This window comes from Nymphalis io, chromosome 15, assembly GCF_905147045.1.
Source record: "Nymphalis io chromosome 15, ilAglIoxx1.1, whole genome shotgun sequence".
Classification (NCBI taxonomy): domain Eukaryota; kingdom Metazoa; phylum Arthropoda; class Insecta; order Lepidoptera; family Nymphalidae; genus Nymphalis; species Nymphalis io.
This window is the reverse complement of record NC_065902.1, coordinates 6,261,378-6,283,988: the sequence shown is the minus strand read 5'-3', so window position 1 is coordinate 6,283,988 and position 22,611 is coordinate 6,261,378. Positions and strand designations below refer to the sequence as shown.

The 22,611-nt window shown below is 32.9% G+C and overlaps 1 protein-coding gene across 4 annotated transcripts in view; it reads right to left on the bottom strand.

Annotated features, from left to right (window-relative positions):
* Nucleotides 1-20,104, bottom strand: part of LOC126774006 (protein alan shepard) — an 84,371-nt gene extending 64,267 nt beyond the window's left edge. For 3 of the 4 annotated variants that reach the window (XM_050495294.1, XM_050495296.1, XM_050495295.1), the window contains exon 1: nt 19,792-20,103. The gene's annotated coding sequence lies outside the window, so the exon portion shown is untranslated. Of the gene's footprint in view, nt 1-19,791 lie in introns of all 4 variants that reach the window. The other variant, XM_050495297.1, reaches the window with a different exon arrangement.
* Between the last annotated feature and the right edge of the window lie 2,507 nt (nt 20,105-22,611).

Below are 22,611 nucleotides of genomic sequence, written 5' to 3'. Positions count from 1 at the left end.
ACGTACCTTTACTAGCTAAGGAATGAGTGTCTCTTTAATGGAAACAATGTAATCTATTGTCTAGTATTTTAAATGAAAAGGACGCTTAATTTATTATTTTTAATTCTTTAGTGAGATACTTCTTGAGGTTTAAAATTTAAGAGATATGACGTATGACATAAAAGTCAGCAGGTAAACATTACGGATTACAATGAGTTTTAAGTTTAATGCTAGAAAATGTCACGCTATTTTATATGTTAGTATTTTTTTTAGTATTTAGCATGGAAATGCTCCTATTTTAATAAATGGTAGTAAATGCTTAATCCAAAATGCCTACTACCTCCTTAATAAGCAGATTTTTATAGCAGGAATATTATAGTCTACTTTTAAAACATCTTCGTAATTATTACGAAAATTGCAGGTTCGTTTTTAATGAAATATTTACTATTAATTATTTTGTGTATAAAAATGAATTTCAAACTAAAAGAAAACCTCACTTTTAAGCACTTTTTAAAGAAATAATTCCGGAACAACAAGTAAATATAAAACAATATCTTAAATACTTGATAAACCATAGTTTTGTAAAAACAAAGAGACCTACGATAAAATGTTAAAAATAAATTTGGCGAATGCCATTTAGGTTATCTCCAACATTGTTATATAAACATAAATGCTATAAGCATTTAACAGCAATTCGAAGAAATACCATTGAATGTAAGATTAAAATGCCTTTACAAAATAAACAAAAAACCTATCGAGTCTGTATAGTTCATGGCTTTGTAGCAGTAAGTACTTTATTGGGGAACACAAAGCGAGATGGAAATTTGAATACGTACAAAGCTCAAACGGGTGTCGTGCGTTGAGAGATGTTGGCGGAAGCTTAAAATAATATTTTGGAGCGTCGTAGTGGCCCGGCTCGTGAACTCAGGAAATGAGGCTCTCTGTCCCGCCGGGAAATTGTTCCTCCGAATCATAACGCCGAGTAAATCTCCTCGCTTTGAAAGACTTTAAAAATGATAGCTCTGATTTATCTTTATAAGTGTATTACAAGAAATTTGTTGACGCAAATCTTTCCATTGAACTTGTGAAATGAAATCCGTTTATTTGCGGGTGAGATATGAAGAATGATATTTTAGAGAAAATAATTTATTTTTTTAATATAATTTTCTTCGGTTTAAGGTTTGGATATAAATAACAAGTTTTTTTTTGCTTCTGCAATCATGAATCACAATTTTTTTCCTCTAAAAGAAAATATTTGCATTGAAGTCTTCTATTTCCCGTAATCCTGCCTCGCTCGTTGAACAGAACAAAAAACAAAACTCATAAATCAGGTAGTTAGCAATCGCTATCCGAACGGGAACCAATGATCACACCATTTCCCAAAAGGTCCGAGCTGGGGTCGATATATCCGCCGAGCGCATCCGATTGAATTAATCTGGGAAGCGGTTGGTACATGAGATAAACATTTACATATTGTGTATCAGCGAGCACTAGCAGGTATCGATTCTGCAGATCCGATTTACTCTATCGCTTCGAAGAAAGGATTACGTTGTGGAATTTGAACGACGATGGACATGAAAAATGTATGTTTTAGAAGTAGCTTTACTTTTCTAAACAAATGCTAGAAATATAAAAGGAACTTTACAATACCTTGAGACTGCTTAAGGTATTGTAAAGTTTAATTCTTTTTGGCTAAAGTAAAACACTACTACTTTTTAATGAATAAGCTTAAGTCAAAGTAAAGTAAATGTATTAAAGATTATATAAATACTTAAATTAAATAATTAATATGAATACACTTAAAGTATCTTTATGTATAAAATATTTTTTAATTTTCTTACAACGATAAAAAAATGAATAAAAAAATGAGAGTAACTCTTTGATCCACCTAATTTATTCGTTACTGTTTGGTAATAAAAAGTTAGGTAATTTCGAAAATCTTATCAATTCGAATTATAATTTGCCATAAAATATAAATATTTAGGTATGCAAAGTTACAGTACGCTGCCGTAACTCAAAAAGTTGAATTCGAGTTATGAAATACCGTTGTTTCAAACCAAACTTAGTTTCGAGCCGAGAAAACGTCATGTTGAATTTAAGGCGGCAGTCCTGTATAAAGGAATCGAACCATTTAGATTTACAGCGAAGCTATTTATAGATGATTCAATGAGCAAGGAAGTGACGAGATGACATGCGGCGGCAGCACAAAGTAGCAATTGAGGCCGGCAAATAACAGGCAGTGCTGACGTGCACTCGATTTACACGGACATAAATAATACGTAATACGTGACAGCAAACACCAGCGCAGCATCCGACAATGCTCATTGAATCACATAAGACGGCAAAAAAAAACTTTTAAACAATATTTATACTGAAGTATTTAAATATTTCTGTATATTTTTATTATGAAAAATAATTATAACAAGCTTATAATTTAAAATAAGAACACGTGAATCTAAATCGAATAAATAGTGGTGCTGGCCACTAAGCTAGCGGAAAGGGAAAACAACATTAATAATCCGGCACGCATCCGATGAAAATCTGCCAAAATATGTGGAATGCACCACCAAAAGGCATCATGGTCCGGACTTTTTAAAGGAATGAACGCCTTACCCCAGCGTTGGGACATATACAGGCTGCTATTATACATTTAGTAGTATTATTGAGATTGTGAAATCATATAAAGGTGTTATGATTTATTTTAACAGTAAGCCCTAAATACAGTGCAAACATGCAAAGATAAATTCATAACAATCTCTGAGAATAGATATACGGACTTGTAAATTGAATTTCTAATTTCCTGCTCTGCCACAAACGCAGACAGTTCTTTTTACGCATAAGGGCATGGAAGAACAAGTGAGTGAGCGACGTGACCAGATGGCCATCGATGAATGAGTCGTTAACAGACCACCGTCTGATACAAAATAATGCGTTAAGCTATATCAAGATCCAGTTGAAAAGCATTAATTTTATGACAGCTGTTTGAAAACTTAAAGCTGTGTTTCGAAGTTAAATATTAGTTTCACTTTTACAGCGGTAGGTGTATTTCGATCGTGGTAGGTGTATTTAATCATAACAATTCTTTCATTTATGTTTATACATAATAGGTATCTATTTCATCAGATATTCTACCGCATATCAGCAATACTTCGTATTGATGTGTTCCGGTTTGGAGGGTGAGTGAGTCAGTGTAACCCCAGGCACAAGGGACATATGATCTTAGTTCCCAAGTTTGGTGGTTCATTGGCGATGGCGAAAGAAATGGTTAATGTTACTTACTGTGCTAATGTCTACATACGGTGGTGTCCACATTTAGGTGACCCATTAGTTAATAGTTTACAAGCTGCACTGACGTTAAATGAATGAAATAAAAGCAAGCCAATGAAGAAGATTATCTTGAAACATACAAATACAACGACCATCTGTATAAGCATCGCACTCTATAAAACATATTTGCAGTCTGAATACTACAGTTGTCTTCATGTCCCAACAATCATTATACTAAGCAGTTTTGTTCTTTTAAATCTTTGAACGATACTAAGAATAATTTAATACGAAAAAGGATTTTTAATGAACATATTTTTTACTGGCTGGTAGTCGTAATCGATTTAATCTAATTTGAAACCGTATTTTTTATCTCTCAATCGTGTAGGTTGGCTAGTTATTTCGTCCAACAACCGGGATGTGCCTAATTCTAGTCAATAAGCGCCCTCAACATATATCGAACTTATAGGACCATTCTATTAACACTTTTATGATTTACCTCGTAAAGAGCAAAATTGTTTGCATAGAATAATTGCGAATTACGACTGGTCCTACTATTTAATTTGCGTGCATAATCGCTAATTTTTTTTACTGTATAATAAAAATAATTTAAGGTTTGAAAGGTTTGTTTTTTTTAAACTTATTTTTTATTTTATAGAAAATATGAATAAAATGCTTATATATTCATCCCATATGTGTTTCTAAACTATTTATCCGATTGTAATGATTTAGGTAATGAAGGTTTCTGGTCTAAAAAAAAAACGATTTTTTTCATTGTATGTTTGTTCTTCAATATAAACGTCCTATGTAGTACCCTTATTTTATCCGTGCGAAGCCGGGACGGGTAGCTAGTTACTTTGTAGCAAGGTGCTGTAATGAAAACCGACATAGAATATAAAATGGTTTGAAGTGTTGTTAGCACGCGGACAAAGTCTAGAGGCGAGTATAAATACTTACTTTGTAGCAAGGGTTGAAGTTTGATCGTTTATTTTGCAAAGTTTTTACAGAACAAAAGCTATTTTATCAGTATTGCACCATAACATTTCTTATAACATAAAGAAGCAATTTATTCTTATATTACCATTTCAAACATTCGACTTACGTCACTAGTCAGATCAATGATCCACATGTCTTTATATATAAAATTCTGGTATGCGTCTGTTGGTAATCCATTAACGGCTTATTAACCAGTTTTGATGGTTTTTTTAACTAATGGGATTATATGGTTGGTTCTTAGCTATTGTTAACGGGTAGGTAGCGCTGTTGCCGAAAAGCCGGCTTTTTTGCGTTAAAATAATAATAATATCCTGGGACATTATTCACACACGGCCATCTGATCCCAAACTAAGCAGAGCTTGTACTATGGAAACCAGGCAACTGATATACTACATTTCTTTTGTAAAAACCTATATAGATTATTACACTCAGACTCAGGACAAACAGACATGTACATGCACACAAATTTCTGTCCTGGGGCGGGGTGGAATCGAGCCCACAACCTTCGGCGTGAAGGGCACGTACCAACCACGCCGACCGGCTGTGGATAATACAATATTATTTTATTTATTTTTTATTCAACAATGTCTTGCAATGTTTTATTTCTTTTATTTGTACGACTTCGGGACACACCGCTAGTCTAATATACATCATAATATATTATAATTATTATAGAATATCTGAAAATTAGTTTTGAGTAAATATTTGAAAGCATTAAGTATAAGTATAATTAGGTTTTATAAATTGCTTTTACTCGAAGTATTGTACTGTATTTCTTGTTAAGTATTCAACTTTTTCTTTTAATCAGTTGGCAAATGTAAGCACAATAAGCGACAATCATGCGCAATGCTAAGTACCAACTTATTATTAAAACGAATAATAATGTTAATTTAATATATGTAATAAGTACGTCTTGCACTTTGAATGGTGCAATGTAATTACTATGTACTTAAAATCAAAAGTACGTTTTCACGCCCGATCGAAATGACGGCATCTCGGAGCTACGTGACCTCAACCGCCCTCGATGATTCACCGGCGCCGAGCATTCCTCCCAACCGCATAGGTAATAGGAAATGCCACATCGCCATAAATTTACAAACGCTATGCTAATAACTCATCCCGTGATATTCTATGAGCGTATAACTTATGCCTAATTGCTAGTTGTGTTAAGCGTATTTTTTGTTCACCCCCTAGTGATGACCTCAATTTCTCTCGACATTACCAGCCAGCGGTGCATCCGATTACTAATGCACTTTGATGGATAGGCGATAATGAAGAAAATTATATTATTATTTTTCACAATTTTCTTGTTCACTGGTCGTTTTACAGTTTTGTTTCCTTTGTTAGATTTCTTCCATAAATATTTTAATTATACTTATTTATATATTTAAATACAAAAAAAATCGTCTAAAGTGCAATTACATTCCAGAATTAAGTTTGCGGTCAATCTTATATTACAATGTGAATTTTGTTTCATGCATGCAAATTCGACATTAGTCAAGTTTTTGTGTTAACATTTGTTGTATTAATTTAACCTCCATACCAAATTAACTTTTATAACTTTATATTTTAATATTTAAATTTACGCTGAACAAATAAAATTCTTAATGTGGTATTCCGTTGCTTCACCAATTATAATGCAGAAACGACTTTCAAATGCATAGAATTATTAGTCTTTGCTACCACTGGATACTATATCCGCCACGCCTCGCTCTGAATATGATGCTGACTGTCACTTTGAGAGAGTAATAAGTAGAACGAAATGCGAAATGCCTTTGCACGCTAGCAAACAACGTTGAAACAGTATATTATATCTAAAGCATCCTGTGGATCATTGGCCGTATTGAGTCGATCGTTTCATTAGTGTTCCTTGTGCCGATTCATTGTACACTTTTGTACATTAATAAACATTAGTTACAAAGAAACGATACAGATACCATCTTCAATATAATTATTTTGGATTAATCTTTGCAACTAATCTTTAGTTCGGTAAAAATTAAGTTTTCTTGAGCGAATTACCGAGACACAAAGTCCAACAGTTTATTACTTAATTAATTCTTAGTTATTATTTTTTTTTTTTTAATTCAATCATTATGAACATATACAACTATAAATGACACGTAAAGTATTGAATGAAATAAAATATAAGCCATAAAACGGAATCAAATGTCTACACAAGGATTTATAGGGAAATAAATAAGTACAATCGTGCTCGAAAATTATCATTACAAATGGGTCTTGCAATTTCACGACAAGAATTTATCTGCTGACATTTTAATTTACGTCGGCGGCGAAGTTCTTAATTAGTGGAGAGTTTTGTAGGGGTGCGCTACGTGCGGTTCAGGCGTGGACCACACGCGACTGGCGATACTGCAGTTTTATAAAAACATTGCTCTTTTCGAATACTACGGATGTACTATAAAACTATACAATATCCAATTGTTCTCATTGAATACAAAACGCCAGAAATTGCTATTCAAAGAGATTTTTAATTATTTTTTTATCTTAGAATATGTAATATAAATACTTCATTATAATTTTAAAATACATATCGATATTATAATTTACTTTGTATAGTATAGTTTTACTTATTCATATATGCCTTAAAAATGACATAGCGAGCATTCGCATTATTTAATCGGTATCACTCACAAAACGTGTGTAACATGATAATGTGATGTTTTTTTTAACAAAACGTGACGGCACGTGTTTATTGGCTTACATTCGACCATCGATGTTTATTGGGCCATTGCACATTAGCCTTAATGCGTGTGTATCATGTTTTGTGTTTTGTAAAGGCTATCTCATAGCTGTTCAGAAGATCGGTCATCGGCTACTTGTACAATATATACGTCATAAGATCGAATGGAGTGAGCAACTGCGGTCAACACAAATACGAACCACGTATCACGAGTCCACGAATGTACATTTATATTAAAATTACTTATTAGAAATTAAATTCGATTTATTTTTATTACGATGGGTATTTCTATTGAGCAGAATTAATAATCCTCTGACTCATAATAAAGTTATCTAAGAGGGCAATAAATAATAATACAACTTACAATAAATACTGTTTTCACTGTTTCGTGATTCATATCTGTGTACAAAATTGTTCGACGTGTTTAAATAAAACTCCGCAAGACGTTCTCGTTAGGTTATTTATTTTAAACATTCCATCGAACACTTTATTCGATTCATATTTGAATGAATGAAATGTTTTTTATCAATCGACGTTTCGAAATAAAAACGCAAACTATAGCGGTGATTGATACAACTCTATAACGAATCCGATAAAAGAAAACTTTAAAGATTCATCTGAAATATGATTCGTGTGCTTCCAATTAAAATTCCCTTTTTATCGAATTAAAAATAGCTACGAAAATTGGTTCCTCTAATTACGTATTAAGTTCGAAAGAACAATCACCACCGATATAATTGCAACTTCATGTACGGTTCCGGTGTGTATCGAACAATATTGGAATTAATTGTCCATAGTTCGTATCTAATACTCAACTATGAGTTCATCAAATTGCTTCTCACATGTGTGGGTGAGCATCTAAAACCGTTTATGTTAGTACATCGGTCGTGCTAAGCTGGTCCGTGATTGGCTCTCATGTCATGATAATGCGGGCGGGAGCCGACAACGTTATGAACCCTCTGATTTAATTGAAGATTCCACTATCGACGTCCACTATATCCTGGCACCATCGCATTGCCTGGGTTTCGTTTGGAACACTTGATCTATTAATATTTATTAGTCATAGTTAAAGTTTGATTATGTCCGTTATTACTACGAGGGGAGGATTCATATCAACATCCACGTTTCGATTGATATAATTCTTAATTGATATATTTTCTTCTAGTAATAGAAAACTATGTATTCGTAATTGTTAAATAATAACTTCAAAAGTGAGTTTTGTTTATAAAATATAATGAGATATTTTCAATTTCTTAGTCTTCTATGACGACAATCTTAATCATATTTAAATTTATATATATATATATATATATATATATATATATATATATATATATATATATATATATATATACTTACAAATGAAGTATTATGTAGCTCAAGTGGATGGAGAAGTCGAATACGTACCTGAAAGCAAAATAAAATTACGTTTAATTGCAGTAAAATACCGCTACCTACTTAGTTAGTTCTGTAATGCTATCGCTTAATTTAACTTTGTAACAAGACCCGTTATATTCATAACTCAAGGGAATTCATTGAGACGTAACAGAAAGATAATTATTTACATTTGAAATGCATCAAACATTTTGGGACAGTTGACGAATTAAGACGTCACAACAATGTCTTAGCTAGTGTTGTATATATATTCTACTAAAATGCACGTAAATACGTGCCAAAAGTAAAAAAGGTCAACTTCTTAATAGCGTATAGTCTGACTAAATAACGAAGCCTGCCTTGAAAAAATTAAGGTTTCCCAGCGAATTGCCGAAAGAATGGCTGTACCGACGTCAGACGCCTTCTCCAAGCGCGCACCGAGTTCTGAACGTACTTATTACGTTATTAACCAAATTTGTAAAAATAAATTTATTGATCTGATACGTCATCATCTTGCATTTTTACAAATAGAGCGTCTTTTTCTTACGTATTATAAGTATTTACGCGAAGTTCTTTGGATTTAGTGGAAAAATTGTAGTTATTGTTTGAACTTGTGCCACGGTTTTTCGTTGATTGCCATCAACATCATCATTCAATATTTAAAATATCGGAAATAACTAAAAAAAAAAAATCATTATCATAGACGTCCTTAAGTTAAGCAGAAAATTCAAAACACTTATGTATAAAAATAAAACAAGATGTCACTCTGACATGTTTCTAAGTAAAATTACATTATGATTTTGGGAAGCGTGTGCGTTATATAAATAACTATAAAAGTGTAATTTTAACGAAGACCGTGATGGTAAATAAGTTGACACTAGAGGCACCTGCAGGCGATGTCTAATGGACTCAATTATCGGCGACGCGGATTGGACCATTAACTCCCCGCCTCCTCTCCTGGTGCACGTTGCCTTTCAAAAGACTCCCAAAGCCTTTTGAAATTGGCTACGATGCGAGTGTCTTTACTTAAAGTGAATTTCCTAACGCCGAAATCTAACGTTTAATTATAAGTAAAAACAGAATTATTTCTTTTTTGAATCTATTTTATCATTGAAGCTTCATGTTACGTAAATAGATATGGGCTATTTAGAAAAAAATATCGACTCGAATTCGAATTTTAAATATTATCTTTAGATACAGGTAATCTTAAAATTGATCGTTATCTTTACATATTTTTTTTTAACTTTTGTTGATAATATATTGTACGTTCAGTATTTGTTATATAAAAAATCTTCAAAATAGCTAAATACTTTATTATGACTTGATTTATTACCTAACGCTGATAAGAAGTCATGCTCTCTAGTTGATATCATAAGTATAATAGTGTCTTATTTGAATATTATTATAACAATGTTGAAAGAGTAACAGGTAAATAAAAAATAAACTATATACATTGGAACATTGGAAGAGATACAAGTATTTACTTTAAATATTTACAGCTTTAAATAATGCATTTTATATTATTTACATTCATTTGAATATGTTGTCAATAATTTATTTGTATTGTTTATTACTCCTAAATTGCATGAATGTGTGTAATCTATTAAGATTCAAGCGTGAGCATATGACCTTGGTAGGAGACCATTAGCAAAATAAGAACAAGCGTATTTCTAACATACCCATTCTTATCTGCGGTTGTAATGGGTTGATCAATAAACATTATCTTGTTCTGTTTTTATCTATTAAACATGATGTGTCATGTTATATTGCACTATAATATGTATGTTTTTGAAATATCTTGAAACGAATACATTCCATACGGTCAGGAACTTGATATATGAAATTTCTAAACATTTATTATTATAATTATTTAGTTCAATTTATTGGAGGTAAGATTCTAAAATTATATCGTGATAAGTCGTAAATAAAATCCACTTATTTCGTTTTTTTTATATTTATTAATAAAAAAACGATCCTTTTCTCATATCACGTAAATGCATTTTTTTTTGCAAACACAGATACAATCCATAAATAAAAGAAAATGAAAGGTGTTAAGGGATATAAATATTTAATTATATTTGCAGTTTCAACAAAAGTCATTCAACGATGGTTCGTTAATCCGATAATGTTGCCAGTAAACTTGCTAAAGTCACGTTTATCATTTGTTTTATTGTTGACTCGTACCATGGCTCGTGCACATTGTGAACAAATGTTTCTGTAACGAGGCCTCCACTCTGGATGCGAACTGTTTAGATTGTTTAAGACTAGCCATACACCCCGGTTGCGTTAGAAAATTAGCTAGGGTATACTAATATAATATCCAAATAATCTAATTTATTTCCGACAATTTATATCCTGTTAGCTAATACGTTTCTAAACTCATTAAAAAATGAGGCGTTCGTGATTATAAGATGCCAAATGTTGCCACCAATTATATCCAAGTAAAAATTAATAAAACCACTAGGATATATATGATAGGAGACCAACCATCAAGCTTACAACAGACTTTTTTAGATGTGTCGTGAGTCATGGGATACATTTTTTCTTTCGGAATTTCGAGAAAATATACATAATTATAGCAACGTTGATACTTAATTTGAAATGAATGCTTTGTATGGAAAAGGCTCAAGTCCGCTAACAAAACAGTGACATCGAACGGAGGTCGTTATCAGCTCATACACGCGCTGCGTGACGAGTACCTACGCTCTACAGATAATAAGTAGTTATTACATAAGTTTTGTTGCTAATAACTTGTCGAAAGTGTAATAATATTTCATTTGTTACTTTCTATCGTTGTTCTTATTTTTCTTTTCTAGCAACATTATCATTCTTTGATTTTATAAGTTAAGCTAATGTTAGGCAATGGAGATCTCACTGTAAATGATATTATTATTTTTAACAATTACATTAGATTTGAAGTTCCAATTCAAACATACTCTTTTAGATATATTTTGGTTGTCTTTATTATCATTATGTATCCTGCCTTATTGTTTATTGATTCCGAACCGGGGGTAGTTTTACATTTCGCCTTTTAAAATGATTCAACAGTGCTTGTAATTGCCTGTACTTAAATAAAAAATACATTGATTTTAATATAATAAATCCATTTTTTGTATATGTTCAGGTTTTTAAACAAGCAGTGGCAAATAAAAATTAATTATTGATAAATAAGAAACTTAAAGATGAGCCGTGATGGCCCAGTGGTTAGAAGACGAGAATGTTAACCGATGATTCTGAGTTCGAACCGGTCTTTAATTTGTGCTTATAATTCTTCACGCATATATCCACCAGCCTGATTGAAACGGTGAGATGGAGTTAGCGCAAAAAGAAAGAGGGTAGGCCTTAGCTCAGCAGTGGAATATTTACAGTTAATTTACTTTACTTCAATATACTTGATAAAGTATTTAATTAAATAAAAGTAACTTATTTATTCAGTAGGGTTACATAAACGATAAATAAATATCCCGCTTTATCCGGGATACCTGAATGAAATTTTATGATTAAGCACGTACGTGTAAGATTTGAGTAAATATGACAATATTTATCTACAATCTGTCTGCTTACCGATTTGGTGTCAACGATCTTTAACGATGGAAAAGTGCAAATACTTAATTTCACAATGCCGTAAGCGTGAGAGGTTTATACAACTATAATTAAATAAAATTTAATTAAGTAAACTTATTAGTATATAATATGTACTTAACGTTAAATATATTTCATTTAAAATACAATAATTTAACTGATATAACGAAGTGATTATAAAACACTGGTCATGAACGATATTGTAAATTAAAAAAAAGTTAAGTAAAACGAAACCTGTAACTGGCCTACTGTTGAACGTAAGGCTCCTCCCGTCTTATGGAGAAGCTTAGCATCTTACTAAACCGCGCGCCTTTATTGCGGGTTTGTTTGATACATGTGTATCTGTCATCCGAGACAAGAGATTAATTATAAAGAAGCGTCAGTAGCACAAAGGTTTACGGGCCGGCTAGCGATGTAAAAGTCGAAAGTACGACCCTGGCCCTTAGGCTATTGTCGTCCCCACTCGACTCCAGGTTGAATAGGAATATTGATACCAAATACATAAAGCATATTAGAATTCAATATTTGAAGAGTATGCCATGATTATTTCTTAGTTATTGTACGAACTTATGTCCTTATGTTTTGTCAGCAATATTTAAAATATCTTTATATATTTCCGCCATAAGTTAGGTCCCTAACGCGTTAACAAATAGTGATTAATATTCAAAGCTAAATAATATAAAAAAAATCTTATAATTAATAATCGTTATATAATATATACTTGAATCTTTTTAATAAAAATCATTAGATTGCAAACTTTCATCAAATAATTTTCTTTTTCAAACTTGTTCGAAAGTTTATTTTGCAATAAAAGTACGACTATGTTATCAGAATTTATAAAATTAATCAAATGAAACACCACATGTACAATGGATTTTTGCTTCAATTCGTTAACTACAAGTAGTAAGTATTATATTCTTATGAAAATAGCAAATGTTCAGCGGAAAACTTGAAGGAACTTCTATTATAAATGTTAAATATCTCTTTGAGGTTCATGATAAAGATTCAAAGCTTTTATTAAAGGAAGAAATAAAACTATTTCTGATAAAAATCTATCCCGCTATTCCGTACAAAAAAAAAATGCGGCGAAGAAAATGCGCTTGAAAAGTAAGATATTCAACATTTAAATTTTTTCTAAAGGCGCTATACATTTAAATACAGTTACTACATAATGTACGTCTACATTACAGAGTTATATAACTGTTTAGTGCTATTGTACTAGATTTGAATGCAAAGGAACTGAGAGCACCCGATTCCCGCTAAGAACATTAAAGTGCATTTTACTGGTCGTAAAGTGGCGTGCACACGACCGCGCTTCACCTATAAAGTCACTCGCAGTGCGAATCAACATCAAAAGCAAAAGTCTAAATAAAATAGAACGAAGTAAAGAGATTTAACTATATCATATAATAATGAATTACGCAGGTTTAGATACCAATCCTTGTTTTCTTGTTGCAACAAGATTTCGGAAGATGGCAGTTATGGAAGTCTCGGAAAGCACGTTAAAGTCGTTGGTCCAGTGCCTGAATTATCTATGTGTCTGATTACCGTCGGACATAGCGGTATATGCTAGTGAGAGAATAAAACGTATTATGATTGCACACATTTGTACACTTTAATATTCTCCTATGCAAGTGCGCATTATTAACTTACTGACAGCATACTATTAATATAGTTTGTAATGAATTTTACAATCACTTCAATAAAAATATAAGCATATAAGTTTCAGTAAGCAATTCTTATTGGTGATCTCGAGTGCGGCTTAATTAGATTCTAATAAGATAGATCCCGAAGTAATTATAAAAATTTAAGGTTTATTGGAAATAAATCGCATTTACTTTCTCTTTCAAGAACGATTCTAAATTTCTTTAATATTCATATATTGTACAATACATTGATTATATAACGAGTAAAATTACTTCCTTATTCCACACTCACTACTTCATCAGTATACAAATATACGCAATACATTTTTAAAAATTAAAGTGACGTAAAAAATTTCGCCACGTAAAGTGAAATTAACTCAAATATTAAATATACTACAAAATTATTTGAAGTCGGCGACGTCATCAATGATAAGATTTTACTTTCTATTTTCTTTTTAAAAATCGTAAAGGTTATTCATAACTTTATTCTTATCTGAACGTAACGTCCTCACACAAGGTAAATAATTGAAACATATTGATAACGCGTCGTTATCATCGGTCATTAATTTGTTTTGATGAGTCATATACATTTAATAGTTTCTGTAAAAGATTTCTTAGTAAACGCAACAAATAATTAAATTACTACTTTTAAAGTAAAAATAAATAAATCAATATTTACGTTATAGTCCAAAGCAAAAAAGTTCTCACACACTATCAGGTGGTGGTACAAATACATGAAAAATGCTGGATTTCTGCTATCATCGATGTGCCTCACATCACGTAAAATATGATGTAAAACACCTTAGTAACCAATAAAAAAGGTCTTATCAGTCCGGCTCACGGGGCACTTCTTATTTTATCACGAATTGCAACAAATAACTGCGATAAAGGCCAATAAAAAGTTACATATTCAAATTGTGACGTCACGTTTATTCCCATACATGTGAATATAGTATATGTATAATGAGGGACTCATTGATCAACTGTTACATGATATTATAATATTTGAAGGCCGATAAAATAATATCTGACTGTGAAATTCAATCATTAATTTTTCAGACGTCAGTCGATCGTGAGTCTTTCACGAACAGACTCTTCACCATGTAGGCCAGGGTTGCCGGGCGTCCATATCAAATAAGGCACGGACACGGCTTTAATTATGCCTGGCAGACGGGAAGCCTTATATATAAAAACCTTTGTACATAAAACGTGGCAGTTACGTCACTATACGCGGTTAGTGGCGATAAAAATAAGACGAGTATTCGATACGGCAGGCGACGAAGCATCGATCAATCTGAGATCTAATAGCAACGTCTGACCGAGCCGGCGCCGTCGCGACCAACGCACCTCGTTTCAGTCCCAAAAAACCAAAAAACAGCTCCAAAAAGATTGATATAACTTTATCGTTAATGGGATAACAAGGATAGCAATATACAGTCCTGCTAAATTGATCAAGTAAAAATTATGATGAATAAACTATACCTTTTAAGTATGAAACACTGATTTAATAGAATAAAGTGGTAAAGAAGAAAATAATAATTCAAAGGGAATAGGAAAACGCTTAAAGATAATAACGCTCGTTATTGATGGCGACGCCATAACGTATTAGTAATGGCGAACACATATCACAATATCAGTGTCATAGGTATTTACGTTTCATGATAGAAATGACTACGATTTGACTATGAACGTCGTCAGTAAAAAATAACTTATACTTTATTTTATATTTTTTTTAATTAAAATGTCAATAAAGATATATTACATTATATAGCATTAAATGTAGGTACATATAGAACTAGCTACACAGGTCCTTACACAAGTCCATTTATGATTCCTTAATACTTTACGAATTCAAATTGATAAGTTTAAAATGTAATTTTGGCATATAGATTTCTTAAATACTTATAAATGATTTAATTATAAATTAATAATACGGTCTTTTGCAAATATTGACTTTACGTTAGTTTAATTTTTGAGATCTATAAATCTTTGATACATGTTTGGGAGCAGGTATCTTTTATAGTTTAACAAAAATTCGCCGAAGCTATTTGCTATTTCTCCCAGTTTGTTTTAGTATGCTATATTGTTTCATGTCACAATCCATTAAATTGGTATTTCCTCTAAGTACGTTCTGAAAAGCTGAGATGGCCCTGCGGTAAGAACGCGTGAATCTTAACCGATGATCGTGGGTTCAAACCCGGGCAAGCACCACTGAATTTTCATGTGCTTAATTTGTGATTATAATTCATCTCGTGCTTTACGGTGAAGGAAAACATCGTGAAGAAACCTGCATGTGTCTAATTTCACTGAAATTCTGCCACATGTGAATTCTACCAACCCTAGATATTCTACCGCAAAACAGCAATACTTGATATTGTTGTGTTCCGGTTTGAAGGGTGAGTGAGCCAGTGTAATTACAGGCACAAGGGACATAAAATCTTAGTTCCCAAGGTTGGTGGCGCATTGGATATGTAAGCGATGGTTGACATTTCTTACAATGCTAATGTCTAAGAGCGTTGGTGACCACTTACCATCAGGTGGCCCATATGCTCGTCCGCCTTCCTATTCTATAAAAAAAAAAAAAAAAAACCCGTATTGGAGCAGCGTGGTGGAATAAGCTCCAAACCTTCTCCTCAAAAAGAGGAGAGGAGGCCTTTAGCCCAGCAGTGGGACATTCACAGGCTGTTACAGAACGTTCTGAATGCTTTGAGTAAAATCCATTACTATATACATATATTTTATACATAAAAATTAAAGTCCTGTCTGACTAAATAATATCATTCATTCAATATTTATTTATTTTAGAACGCATAGAAGTTCTTTCGAAATGTAAAGGTACACTGAGAGAAAAATTTGCGGAATTTGATTTCTCTATTCAACCCACCCAAAATGTTATTATAAGTTATATTAGTACGCCAAGACAAATATGATTATACGTTTCTGTGATTAAAGAAACTTGTCGCTGATTAAAGAAGCTTTCTGCGTGCGAAGCCATGGCAGTTTGTCTTCAATTAGACTAATATCTAAAATTTCTGTATCTTATTACTACTAAGTGACATAGGAATATTGGCATATCATTAGGCTTTACGAAATAAATGAACTTAACGCGTTTACAGTCGTGGATAGTAGCTTGTAATGCAATATAGCAGATGCGAGATTGATAATTTTAAGATTAAAATTACGTACGCTTCTTGAACTAAATATATCATTTTAAATTTAGTATAACAAATTTTCCCTATTATTGTCTTCCAAATTTAGTGATATATTTAACTAATTTTATTCCAACCATGTTAGTCACAAATAAGTTAATTGACTTCAAAACACCATTTGGCAACTCGTTTAGATAAATGAAATAATTAATTAAAGCTAATTCTACTTAATTAGAGTAAACATTATAGGGTTAGATTTTATTAATATTTGTCGAGCGGTAAAAGAGATAAAGAATGTAATGATATGTAATTATGTATAAAATATTAACATCAATTCATAAGAATTCCATAGTTATCTTTGTTTTGTTTACATTTTGTTTTAATTATTATACTGTGAAAAAATATCTAAGAAAGATAATTATAATTATAGACTTACCGATAAAATAAAGTATTCAACTAATTATAAAATAATTATATTGTCTCAATTTTCTGTCTATATTGTCTCTTTTTTAAACTAAAAATCAGCTGATTCCGGTTTCATTCACTTGTCGCATTTTGCACACCAAAATAAGTGCAATAAAGCGGGTCCGTCGATTACACGGAATAAAACGTCAGATCATTGGCATTCACGTACGTAAAGATAATTTGGAGCAGGTTGGTCCTGTATTGAAGGCTGTGCGTGCGCCGAAACTGTATCACAGCAAAGTTGTGGTAGGTCAGCGATCGGGCGCGCGCCTGCATTCCGCCGGGCCGCGGCTCCGACGCCCACTAAATATAGACTGGCCGCCTGAGTGAACGAACTGACCGCCGAACGACGGATAAAATCGCATGCACTTTGACAATGCTGCTTTACAGACGGTGTAAATGTGCTGTCAAATATTTATAGACACAAAGAAATACACTGCCAAGTGGAAACGAATAAGTCGTAAAAAATTGGACGTAACAATTCAATGTTACTATTGAAGTAATTCAATGTTACTTTTAGCACTGAAGTTCTTTAACAAACTCAAATAAAATAAAATTATCTTATTTCGTATTCACCAAGTCACATGTGCAATAAATTCGCGACTAATGCCTGTAACGGTCATTTATTTCACACGCGCTTAAAATACCAAATAGCTAACTTTAATATATCGTGTTGGAAAAACTAAACTCTATTAACGAAAAATCGCATGATTCCGCTAATGCATACGGTATACATAAATAAAAATGTAAATAGCAAATGTTGTCTGACGGCGAGACATGGTCGGCGAGAGCGCATTTATTTGCTTATCGGACCCATAAATGCGCTAACCGTATACGATAACGGAACAATGAGTGTAAACCAGCCCGATACCTACAACATTAGTGTACAGTGTACACTGAGATATGCTTATCTCCTAGTGTCAATACTCTTTTGTATCCAAGATATGGTAGTCTATTTGCTCTAATGCGCCGGACGCATTCTTCGGCGCTGAATAACTTCCAACAATGGCTTGACCCATTAGCTACTTATTTCGGGATGTACAATACGACGACTAGGAACGAAATTGTTATGTTATTTTAAAATAAGAATTATCCGAAACATTCATCATTTAAAAAAAAAACATATTGACAAAAAGTAGTATATGTTACAAAGATTTATTATAAAAAAACTTTTTTTTAATTAAAAAGTTTTGTTTACTTTTATATTCATAACAAAGTATGATTGTAATATCACTTTTGATAAGATCGGTATTTTAGAACATAATTATTATAATTTATAACAAATACATTGTTATAAATTATAATAATTATGTTTACAAACAGTAAGTATTATTAATTAAAATATCAGTATATTTAGTAAAAATTTAAATAGGACTTTTGACCTTTGTCATTTTAGTTTGTGTGACGCACTTACTACTTAATTAGAATAAATCAAAAATGATAAAGGTTTATCTTTTTAATAAAAATAAGATAAAACGTTACATAATATGTATTAGAGAATTGGAAATATTATGTTGATTATATTTGAGCATATTTTGTATATATCATGTTAAACTATTTCAATTTTCGTGAAAGCTTATAATATATTAAAAATCTTTTATTTTAATTAATGTATAAGCGTTTTATTCTGAAACGTTTCTTATATCGCATGTATTTATAAGTTGATCACGCGATTGTACCGGAACAGAGTAAGAGGCTACTTCCGCCGAGGAATAATTTACCACCAATTATGAAGGTACAAAATCATTATTTTGTTGACCACTATTATGACATATTTGTTCTATAAAATGCAATATGGTTTTGTAAATTATATTTCAAACATTTTCATAATTATTTAAGTTGACTTATATTTCTTCTATTATTTCCTGTGAATTTATATTGTCATGGAAATATAATTTTTTTTTGTCATTTTAGAAAACTTTCATTAAACTCGTGGCTAAAGTCGTCTGATATCAGTGCGACCTTCGCAAGAGCATATTGATAAGAGATAAAAAGAGACTGATCGACGCTGATGTAAAACATGAAAAATATATTTTTGGTATCTGTCATTGCTACATTATCGAATGTTGATTAGTCATTTCTTAAAAATCTGCAATGATTATACAATTAAATAATTATGTGAGGATTTGAAATAATATCTTGTGTATTATAATAAACTATGTAAATTACAGATAGGATCGCCGGTCGTAGCGCCGGAGGTATGCATTTTGCGCAAGAGTGTGAGCCGACAACCGACGGAAAGTCAGCTGGCACTTACTGACGACTGAGAATGGTAAGGGAGGGGAGCAGACAGTAAATTGAAATTAAGTAGCTATTTTACTGTCACATATTTTAAGCCGAACGGCGATGTTTTGCTTTCAGGAGCTCAAATTTATACGACGGTATCATTTTTCCGATTCATAACATAATGATTTTCATCGACCAAAGAGCGCTTAGTGCGTATCGCGAAAGCCGAGTTTGATTATCCAGCGACTCGCGGAAAAACTTGACGTCTGAAAATTCAAAGCGAGTGCAATAAAAATCCAAACAATGCATAAAATTGGTGGTATTTTCTCTGATGGCAAAATAACGCGAGCTCAAAATAGACACGAAAAATGGTTTTGGGCGCGTGCATGCAGTGATCGATCGCACTCACCGTGCGTTCGCAGGCCTTCGTATGCACGGTGGTCAGCTGAGCCGTCGGCTGCGGCGTATGAGTTGTCGAATTCACTTGCACTGCAATGTGCACCGTCTGTAACTCCTGCTACAGCTAATAAGCTGCCAAGTAGCACTGGATGCGGATCCGGGTGCACTGCACGTGGCTCGATCGGGCTCCGGCCTCAGATCACGAGAGGGCACACACACACGGACTGAATGCGTCAAGCGTAGACTATATATGCATCGCGGCTCTCGCGTACTAGCAGCGAGAGTGTCGGCGAGCGACTGAGTGCCGGCGTAGAGCGCGGGGGCCGCCGCCGGCACCCGCGCCGCCCCTCGCCGCCCACTTCCTCCGATGAATGACAATAATGGAAGACGTTCAACTCGCCCGCAAACCGAATAATATGAATCATTGCATTAGGGTGCAGCCCCGCCCGAGTCCGGCCCGCAAAACTCTGCTCGCGCCTCGCCTTCGTAAATATTCATGGAGGACCAAGGTATTGCACTCTAACGCTCAACGTTGTCGCACGCTCATAGACCTGCAATACACATTTCGTAGCGATTGCAATCTAGAACACATAGAAATGTCGCAGTTGGCCGCTATGCGGGTAATTCCAAGTGCTCGGACTGTAGGTAGTCGCAATTAGCAGGTTCACATGGCAGACGGCGCGCGGCGGCTGCTGCGGCGCGCTTGCGACGCCACTAATCTTATCTGCGCTAATCTAATCCGGCGCGACGCCCTCTCTTGTGTTTTCTTCCAATTGTGTCCACTCAAGGTAAATTAAAGGTTTTCTCTCGGGAATTCCTAGGAGACTTAGACTTTGTTGCGCTATTTCAGATTATAATTAGTTATCATAGACACGTACGTTGATAAACAAAAGTACACTTTAAATTCTACTCTGTCTTTGTATAAGTGGCTTAAATAAACAATGTCTAGACGTAAATAAGACATAACGTCAAATATGTGCTTAAATTTTTAACATAAAACAAATAACCGTAATGCGTTTGGACATGTAATAAAAAAGACATTTTAAAACTTGTTTAGAAGAGAGCTTAGCGGGATTGTATTTTGTATGCTCGTACAAATTTGTTCTAAAAAATGTATGTTCGTTATAATGAATTACTTACCATCTAAGAAACAATCCATTGATCATTGATCGATATTTTTTCCGGTTTATAAAAATAAAACTCTTATAAAGTAAAGAACCATCATATCGCAAATAACATACCTATATTAATTCCTCGAATTTTTGGGCAATTATTTACATCGTTTTTGTCGTGCTGGGATGAGTTCATAAATAATTGCATTATAACAATTGATGATTATACGACCTATCTGCCTTAATAATAGGCTAACATATAATGCTTGAAGATTTATGGTTTTCCACGCAAACCTTCGCGAAGAATTGGACATTAAGAACAGCGTCCCGGGTCGCTGTCGCGAAGCGTCGAGGTTTATTTTATTTTGTCCGATCCTTAAAGTTCATCTCGTCTAGACCGGTTCACCCACGCCCATGCCTCGCACAGATTTCTGCATCTTGCAACCGACCCGCCATACAAGTTACTTTATTTCCCTTTTTATCCTTTTGCAAAACGCCGTGATATTGGCCTCCACCGCTTTAATAGTGAAACGATTTACCGCAAAAAATCCTATTAAAATTATTCCTTGTAGATAGATGTAACGCAATTGCAAATGTCTGGTTATTCGTTTCGTCTTTTTAAATAATGAACAGAGTAATAAGTATTTATACTAATGATAAATTAATTAATTCAATTTAATTTTCTATATACTCGTAGATGCAAGTAGAAATAATACACAAAGTTTTTAAATTGATGTAATAATAAATGTGTTAAAATTGAAGACGGAACAATTTGGAATTGATTTTTTTTTTTGAGTTAAGATAAGTTTAAGCGTAATATTCTTAAATCAAAATATCTCATTGTAAATACGAAATAATATCTAAAGGTTTCTTTGAAACATCCATTAATATTAAAATTCATTGTAAGAGGTGATCATAAAAACATGACATCGTTTTAAAACGAAGACATTTTCACACTTAAAATGCCTTAAGATTCTATACATAAATTACTATTTATTCAGAACGTATCGTCAGACAAGTTGAGCTAACAAATATTTGCATATAATGTATTACTTGAATTTTTAGAGTTTTTTTCTTTGCATTTCACATACAGGCAATTTCACAAATAAGAAAAAAAAATCGAAAGAATTGTCAATACAATTTTAATTATAATATAATTAATTAATAAATCTTAAGAATGAACATGCAACTTACATAAAGCACTGCTATTACAAAGGGCATCAACTGCCAGTATGCAGGTAGCGGATAGCGGGTAGCGACAATGTAACTCATTATAATCCGGACAAGAATGGCGCTTTGTAGCCCAACGTATGGCGAGGTTAAATATCTAATGCCTTTGTATGCCCACATAATGTTTCATGAGCGGCGGTTATGTGCGATATTGCATAGGAAATTTAGCCCTAAATTGCTAAATGAAATTGCAGTCTACACGAATTAATTTTCAAACATTGTAGGTACGTATTAATTAAATTGTACTGTTTTTTTATATTATATATAGTGAAGTACATAATATTCTATTTGGTAGTAGAACTCATAAAAATGAAATTAACTTGTACTATTACTACTACTACTAAAAAACTAAAGTGAAAGCCAACAAATGTTTCATTGCAAACAGGAGTGAGGCTCCTCGAAAAGGGAAGGCTAGAACATTATTCCACCATATTGCTCCGGTGCGGGATGATAGATACACATGTCATAAAAAATCTTTCGACACGTGT